Source organism: Chenopodium album, chromosome 8, assembly GCF_948465745.1.
Source record: "Chenopodium album chromosome 8, dcCheAlbu1.1, whole genome shotgun sequence".
Taxonomy (NCBI): Eukaryota; Viridiplantae; Streptophyta; class Magnoliopsida; order Caryophyllales; family Amaranthaceae; genus Chenopodium; species Chenopodium album.
In genome coordinates, this window is record NC_137841.1 from 11,009,253 (window position 1) to 11,018,226 (window position 8,974).

Sequence of the window (8,974 nt, forward strand, 5' to 3'; positions counted from 1 at the left end):
CCCATTCAGGAGGTAGATCCCTAGCTGTTAGAGCCAGACGGCATTATTTTTGGCCTACCTTTGAGTCGGACGCAATGGAAATGGTCAAAAAATATGACAAGTGTCAGAAATTTGGCAAGCTAATCCATCGTTCGGCCACTGATCTGACGGCAATCTACAGCCCAGTCTCGTTTGCTAAGTGGATCATGGACATTCTAGGTCCGTATACGCCTGCACTAGGCGGAAAACGCTATATCTTGGTGGCTGTGGATTATTTCACCAAGTGGGTGGAAGTAGAGGCGGTCAAAGGCATCAAAACAAAAGATGCCATCTCCTTCATCTGGAAGAACATTATCACCCAGTTTGGGGTATTCATGTCTATGGTATTTGATAATGGACCTCAATTTGAGACGCCTCCACTCAAGACTTGGTTGGGAGATCAAGGGATCTCAAATTATTTTGCATCTGTCGGCCGACCCCAAGCAAACGGCCATGATAAAGCCTTCAATAAACTCATCTAAGACGGCATTAAAAAGAAAATTGAAAGAGCCAGAGGCTTATGGACTGAAGAATTGATTCATGTCCTATGGGCCATCCAGACCACTGCCAAGGGGGCAACAGGCGAAACCCCATTTCTCATGGTATACGGTGCTGAAGCCGTCTTGCCCATCAAGCATTATGAGCCGACTCTTCGAGTATGCTTTATGATGAAAAGGCAAACTGGGAGGCTATGCGCCTAGCATTGGACTCACTCCCAGAACGCAAGGGAAATGCCGCCCTGCTTCATGAGATTTACCATCTGAGAATGACTCATGCCTACAACAAGAAAGTGCACAAGCGCCCTTTGAAAATTCGGGACTTTGTGTTACGCAAAATGGAGGCAGTAGGTAGGGCGAATGAGCTGGGAAAGCTGACTCCTAACTGGGAAGGCTCCTACCGGATCTATGAAAAAGTAAGAAATGGCACCTACCGCCTAGAGACCCCAGACGGTAGGCGGCTTCCCAGAACTTGGAATGTAGACAATCTTAAAAAGTACTACTTCTAAGTGTTGTAAATATTTGAAAATGGAAAGCCTATCAATGAAAAGCTGCTTTTTGTGTCCAAATTATTTTATCTGTTCCTATGCACACATACGGCTTATTGTTTGTGCCGCCTGTTTTTATTACAAACGGACCCCTTTCTTTAACTAACAAAAATTTTTATTTGGAGTTATCAAATGTGAGGCCAATGGCCGGATAATAAGCTAAACATTTAAAGGTTTAATGGCTATACAACCGTCTTTAAAAAAAATTAGACACGAGGCCAATGGCCGGATGGTTACCCATTTTATAAATTCGCCTGCTCCAATATGAAATATGGCGTCCGCCGACGCCCCTCCGGGTGTTATCATCGCAGAGGGCATTCTATCGTTTGCTCTACAGCATACAGGCGGCGACAATTGAACGGCCTACTTGGTCAACTCATAGCTACCTGACCATGGCAATCTAAAGAATGAACAAGTATGCGGTGGCCGGATGTTAGATACATTAATCGATTGCCGACTGAAATTCTAGATTAGATTACCTCGCAAAATTATACAAGTCCTCCCAGCAGGGACGTGCGGACATCGAGTATAATTAGATTATGGCCACCTACATAGTCGGCTAGTTTTAAAATTAGCCTAAGTAGCGTGAAACTCACTCGAGATGGGGTGAGCGCATAAGACTTATAGAACCGCCTGCTTATTTGATAGAAAATTAGCAGGCGGGCAATCGCAAACTTACTACCTCATGCAACTTACAATATTGGTAGCATGATCACCCATCTGGATCCGTTGAGAATGGGTAAGAGAAAGGGCCGCCTAGAAAATTAAAGACGCTTGTAAAGGAAGACTCCCAGGCGGACCGCTACTAACTCAATATTTAAGTTCACTCAACTTGTAATACTTGTTGTATGAACAGCCATTCGACCATGGAAGAAAGGTCTAGTGACTGCCTGTAATGAAATCCGAATGCTCGAGTGGCCGACTGCACGCTTGGCTTGGGGCAATCACCTTAGTGATTGATTGACTAAAAAATCAATCATACCCCCATCCGGCATCACACATTTTCAAGCCAATCAACCAAAATTATAAACCCAAGCGCACAGCCGGCCAGGAGCAAAACCATCCGGTATACCATGCGAATTCAATTCAAATTCAAACTTCAAAAACTAAAACACAAGTGTTAGAAACCAAACACAAACGTTAAAAACCGACCTATTGGCCGGAAGATTCATCATAAAAAGCTGACCCCTTGGCCAGCAAAATTAAAATTTTTTAATTGTTAACCAGCTATACAGCTGGTGAAAAGAAAGAGAAATTGTTGGTTAACCCGACTCCTCCGTCGGTAAAGAAACAAGAAATACTCGGCACGCAGGCCGGAAATGTATTTGAAATGGCCATCCAGCCGCAGAAACAACACTTAAATTAAACACCTTCAGGAGAGGACTCGACTTCATTTTCATCCGCCACTTCTTCATTGGCCGGATGATCTCCATCAACCTCCTTAACCTCGTCCTCATGCTGGCCCCCCCTCGCTGCCATCAGCTCCTTAATCCGCCTCAGCATCCAGATCCTCTGTGGCTTGCTCATAACAATACTCCCAGATGGAGTAGTCGTCATTGGGAAACAGAGCCTTTCACGCCATATTCATTCGAGTGACGCATTCGGCCTCATTCTCCTCAATGGGCTGCCTTTTCTCTTCTTCAGCCCTAGCGGACTATTTGGAGGCGAGATACTTTTCTTGGTTGGCGAGCTTGTTTTGAAGTTTTTCATTCTGGCGTTTGAGACTATCCGCCTCTTTTCCAGCATCTTGAAGCTCTTCAACCTTCTCTTTAGCCTCTTTCAGCTCGGCTTTAAGCTCAGTGACCTTCTTCTAAGCCGCCTCCAAATCTTTCTTCACTTGCAAATTGGCAGTCGCCTGTGAGTATAGGATATCTTGAGTGGACAACTCAGTCTTATTTACATCAAACATGGCTTTGTCCAGATTGAAAGCGGCCCTTAAGTTGGCGGCTCTTACCTCTTTCTGCTTGTCGGCGAATGGTTTTTTAAGACCATTAACTCGCAGCATGGCCTGCATCAGGCAGAAAGAAAAATGTTTAGCATACAGTCGGAAAAGGCAAGAGTTAGAAATTATTTAAAAACTACCTCTGCCAAATTTGCAAGGATAGCATCAAAGTTAAGGGAGCCGACTCCTTTAATAGAGTCGCGCTGTTCAGCAGAGACGGCGGCGAACATGTCCTTAGCAATCCGCTTAACATCCGGCGCCTGAGAAGCATTTGCAGCATCAATACTTGGTGAGAGGATGGCATAGATCCGGCCAAAAGACCGACTGGTCTCAGACTGGATAGACGAATGACTGTAAGTCTTAACTCTACAAGGGTAGGGTAAAGGATCAAAGGCGGAGGTACGTGGGATGATGACCAAATCCTCAGCATTCTTGTCCCTCTGCCTGCTTGAATGACCGCCTGGAGAGTCGGTGGCCCCAGTTGGAGTTTCGGCCTTTGCCTTGGACTCCTCCATCTATTTCAAGGCAGCCATTACAACCGGCGACTTGCCGCCTGTAGAGGGGTGGGACTCAAATTGGCTGGTCGACGGCTTGTGAGCAACCGTCTTTCTCCTTTTAGTAGGAGTCGGGCCCTCATCCGGAGTCTTCTTCGGGGGCCTAGTCCCAAGTGTTGGAAGCACAGGCGGCTTCACCGATCCTTCCTGAAAGAATTAACTTCGAAATAAGTTTGAAAAAAGACTAACGATAAGAGGACGGATGTAGAAAAGCTTACATGCTCAATCTGTTCTCTCTTGAAAACTTGGTTTTTGTGCTTCATTATTTGGCGGTAAGCAGAGGCGCCGCCTCCTGGTTTCTTTCTTGGATCAAGCTGAGACATGGCTTCTTTTACAAAAGGCCGAATGAAATATTAAAAAAACGGTGAATAATGAAACGTTTTCCATGCAAAGACTCAGGCGGTTGTCTACCTCTTGCTTTCTTAGTGTTAAGGCCACAGGCGGCTAAAAAGAAAGTATCAGCTAGCCAACTAAATTCTGGAATATAGCTTTTAGGGGTAATCTCTTTCTTAGTTCCGCTCTTAATCGTTTTCACATCAACTTTAAAAAGACCAGGCGTCAAAATCTGGTCCCAACCTTCATCAGACACAAGCTGGAGAATAGCTTTTTGACCAAGGAGATAGGGATTTTGGTTCCAGGAGTTATACTTTCTTTGAACAAGGATTGGAGATAATGTAAAACTTGTTTCTCCAATCCTTCCACTTGTTTTCTTTCCCCAAAGTCATCATGTAACCCTTGTTACATGACAAGGTGAACCATCCGGGGCCAGCTGATACAGGAGCTTTGCTAAGGTAATGCATATGGGCGAAGGCCTCAAAGCTAGGCTCAACATTTTGCATCCTGCAGGCGGCTATGAATCCTAGGATGTTAACCCAAGAATTGGGTGCTAACTACCATATACCCAGGCGATACCCATCAAGGATCCGTTCAATTGCCGGATTGAGCGGAAACCTAAGGCCCGCCTTTATGGTGGCCGCATAGCACCCAAAGCACCTATCCCCATAGGTATGGTCAAGCAGCCAGACGACTGAATCGTCAAGAACCAGAACGTTAATCCTATAGCCGGCACCCATGACATAGGTGTCGCAAAAGTCATCCAAGTTTTTATGCATGAGTCTCTGGGTAGACGCGGATATATGGGTGAAGTAAGGAGTAAATTTTTCTTAAAGAGAGGAAGAGGTTTCTTCCTGGCCTCGCTCTATAGAGTTGGACTCTTTCTCAAAGGTTTCTTTAGCATTCACAGGCGGCTCTCCCTCACTTCTGAGGCCGCCTGAGTCAGCATCCGATTGGGACAAATCCTCTACAGAGCCGGATGCCTCTTCGCTTGAAGCATTTTCTGAATCACTCATAATCGAGTCAGTAGGCATCATTGGGACGCCGGATGGGTAATAGGAAACCTCGCTTCTGGGCACCCTGATAGGGCCCTCGTCCTCTTCATCACTTGTCGGCCGGGCTGTCCTTTTTGTTCTAGCCATAGTGTCCTACATAGACATATACGGATTCGTTGGCTGGAGCAGTTCAGGACAGATTGCACCCCTAGTTCTAGATTCAGCCGTCCCAGGTGACCGGCTAACAGCTAACCTAAGTCGTGTCGTATGTGTTTGTGATACCATTTTCAAAAAGAAGAGAAACAAACACAGGCGAACTGAAAAGAAATTGAAAAAAGAGCAGGCGGTTACCTGAAAGAGGTAGCATTAAAGTTGAAAAAGCCTACTGGGTCAGGCGGTAAACAGCAAGCGGCAGACGGAAAGGTTGTTCTCAAAGAAAAGTCAAAGATTCTCTCAGATTCTCTCAAGACCTTTTTTTTATAAATGAGCGAAAATGAGAGGGGCAAAGTTTCAATTTATAGATGATAAGTGACTTTTATGTCACTACTAGGGGTGTTTATTGAATAGTTTTCCAGCTTATTTTCCAATAATTTAACTCTTTTTATCCTTTATTTCTATTATTTTCTTATTCTCATCTTTTGCCTTTTATTTGAGTGTTTTGGTAATTTTAAGTGTTTAGTATCTTTATTTGATTAGTTTTAGTTTATTTTCTTATTTTTATTTTATTTTATTTTATTGTTTATCTTTATTTATTTTTTTAGTCTTCAGTTTTATTCATTTGTCGTAATTTTATTTTAGTTTATCTAGTTTCTTTTTATTATTTATTTTCTTTTATTTGTCTCGGTTTCATCCTCGGGTTTGTTTGTGTGTAGGTTCCAGTTCGAGGTCCAAACCAAATTCCCAAGCCTTTTTCATCCTCCTAGCTGCTATCACCTTAACCATCACCAGCCATTTCCTTATCCTTCACCACACCAAAGCACAAAACACTTCCCCTGCTCCACAACTCACAACACCCCTGCTCCCTCAATTCACCAAAACAGAAGCTACACCTCCCCAACCCTTCACGCACTCCACAATAACGACTGCAGCCCACGCAACTGCCTGCTCACGCAAACCACCAGCCAGCTCCCAATTCGAGTCACAACCGCCCTGAACCACCATCAACAACCACCCCACAGCAACACCACAACTCAACCTCATCTCCCACTCCCCTGCTTTCAACAACAACAATAACAGCAGCAACGCTGCTCACAAATCCCCAAGAGCAACCACCTCCAATCACCACGAGCTGCCCCCTCAGGCCACCGCCAAAACCGCCAACAACCACCTCTAGCCACGGAAACAACCACCAGCAGCCCCTACTACCTCACCGCAGTTGCAACCACCCAACTTCAACGTAACACCCGCAACAACAACAGTAACCACCCTTACCCAAGCCGCATCGCAAGCTAATTCGCAACCACCAATTGCCCCCAATTGCAACAACCAATTTGATTGAAGCTTCGCGGGTGCACAGCCCTGTCCAAAAAACAGAATGATACAGTAGCATTTGCGCGACCTCTGCGCGACGTATTCGCGGGAGCGCAAATGTGGGTTCAATCACGAGCTTTTCACGTGATTTTAATGCAAATCGGATGGCCACGATTTGATGCTCGATTATAGTTGATGATGATTGAATGGTGAAGAAGATGGTTGATGATGCGGTGATGGTGAAGAAGATCAAAGATCAGAGAAGCCACGAAATGAGGGAGTTTTGTGGGATTTTCATGGGTCTGATGGGATTTTGGGGGTTTTTTAAGTTTTGTTTTCCTTTTTATTTTTTTTTTATTTTAGTTTTGTTATTTTTTATTTTAGTTAGTTTACATTATTTTATTTTCTTTTCTTTTGTTTTCTCTTTTCTTTTTCTTATATTTAGCTTAGTATAAATACCCATTTTTTGGGTAATTAAAGGAGAATTCGAGGATGCTATTTTCTTAATTAGTTTAGGAGAGCTTCTCTCTCTTAGGGTTAGATTAGATAATTTTTAGAGAGAGAAAGTAGATTATTGCTCAATTTTCTTCCAAGTATTCAACTTTGTTCAAGTTTAATTTTCAATCAAGCAAGAATTCAAGTTTTCATCTTTCATTAATCCTTTCTTTAGTAATCTCTAATACTTTCCTTTAGCTTTATTTATTTGCATTTATTGTTGCTTATTTTTGTTAATCTTATTAGTTCATCTAGTTGTTATTGATTTCATTTTTTTTAATCATGTTTTGTTTTGAGTTTTTTGAGTTTGTTTCTAGTTTTGATATTATGTTTAAACTTCCTTCTCTAGGCTAGTCTTTTAGCTAGGGGAAGGGGTGGAAAATATGAGTTGATATTGGATGAATGATGATGGTTGGATTGAACTTATGCCATAAATTGATGAAAGACATGATTTTTAATAGCTTGAGATTATTGTTGCACTTTATTTGATGTTTTCTAGTTTAAATGCATGAAAGTGATTTGAACTAGATTAAGATCATCTCTATTTTAATGATTGCATGAGAATGAGTTATTAAAGTGGAGTTTTTATGGATTGTGCTTCTTTATTCTCCTGATTTGATTATAACTAATAGGATGCATGAGAATGATCCTTATTAGTGTAGACCTCTTTCATTGATTTGCCTAGACTATTGCATGAGAATGAATTTTTTAGGTAGAATCTTGTGTTCTTTGACATGTGTTTCATGATAATCATCATTATTCCCCTCCTTCTAATCTATTTGACACCCCCGTATCCCTAGCGTCATTTTCCCTTGATTTTAATCATCATTTTCTTGCTTATTTGTAGTTTTAGTGTTCTTACTCAACAAAACCAGCAAAAACAATCCCCTTTTTACTCTTGCATTAGTGATTATTGATGTTGAATTAGTGTGCTTCCCTAGCGGTTCGACCCTTTACTTGCCACTAACTAGTTTAGTGTGGGTTTAGGCATTATAAATGATTAATTTGATTAGGGTAGTAGCTTAACGACCTATCTAACCCTTGATCAAATTTTGGCGCCGTTGCCGGGGAACCGACTTGTTTAACATTTATTTTTGCTATTGTTAGAGTCTTTTTATTTTCTTTCCTTTCTTTTATTTTGCTTGTTTAATCCTACTAGTCATTGCTAATCGTGTGCTTAGCTTTGTTGTATTCAAAGAGAGATATGGCAAGACAAGAGGTTGACCTTCGTTTTAGGGAGTTTGGAAATCCGGAAATCTATGAGCTCACGAGTGGTATACTTCTCCCGACCGCCAAGACTAATTTCACAATCCATCCACAATATGCTAGGATGGTGCAAATTGAGCAATTTTCTGGAGGCGTAAGTGAAGACCCCATTGAGCATTTGGACCGATTCCTTGAGTTGTGTGCAATGATGCAAACAAATTAAGTGAGCCAAGATTACATTCATATGCATCTCTTTCGGCAATATCTCACTGGAAGAGCAAAGAAATGGCTCAAGCTTTTGAAGCCCAACTCTCTCACCACATGGAAGGAAGTTGCGAAGGCCTTTCTCAAGAGGTTCATTTCCGATGAGCAAACCGCAAAAATGAGGAGGAACATAGCTTCCTTTGAGCAAGAACCAGATGAAACTCTTGGGGAAGCATGGGAAAGGTTTAAGGATTTGATTAGAGCATGTCCTCATCATGAATTTAACCATAATTTGCTCATGAGATTCTTCTATGATGGCTTGGAGCCAATGTCAAGGACCAATCTTGATGCAGGTGCCGGTGGCTAATTGATTAAGATCCCTCAAAGCTAAGTTAAAGCTACAATTGAAGAAGTGGCTACTAGCTATTCTTGGGGAGGCCAAGGAAGGTCCCAAGGGAATCAAGGAGATCTTTATCTGTTGGAGAAAGTCGGCCAACTTAAGCACATAGTTGAGCTCTTGAATGAAGGTCTTTCCAAGTTGAACTCAAGTGTTGGCTTGTGTTTAAAACATTTACAAATCATTGATTTCTCATGTGCTCATTATGGTGGGATGGATCATGATGCATCCTATTGTAGAGAGTTCAATCTCAAGCATGGTGAAGTTTTGACTTTGAGGGAAAAAGAGTTTGTAACCCAAGCTCAATCCCAACAA

The 8,974-nt window shown here is 42.3% G+C and overlaps 1 non-coding gene across 1 annotated transcript; it reads right to left on the reverse strand.

The window, feature by feature from the left end:
- Positions 1 to 8,437: 8,437 nt before the first annotated feature.
- On the reverse strand, positions 8,438 to 8,544 carry LOC145556845 (small nucleolar RNA R71). The gene has a single exon (XR_014091939.1). It is a non-coding gene; the product is annotated as a small nucleolar RNA R71 (small nucleolar RNA).
- Between the last annotated feature and the right edge of the window lie 430 nt (positions 8,545 to 8,974).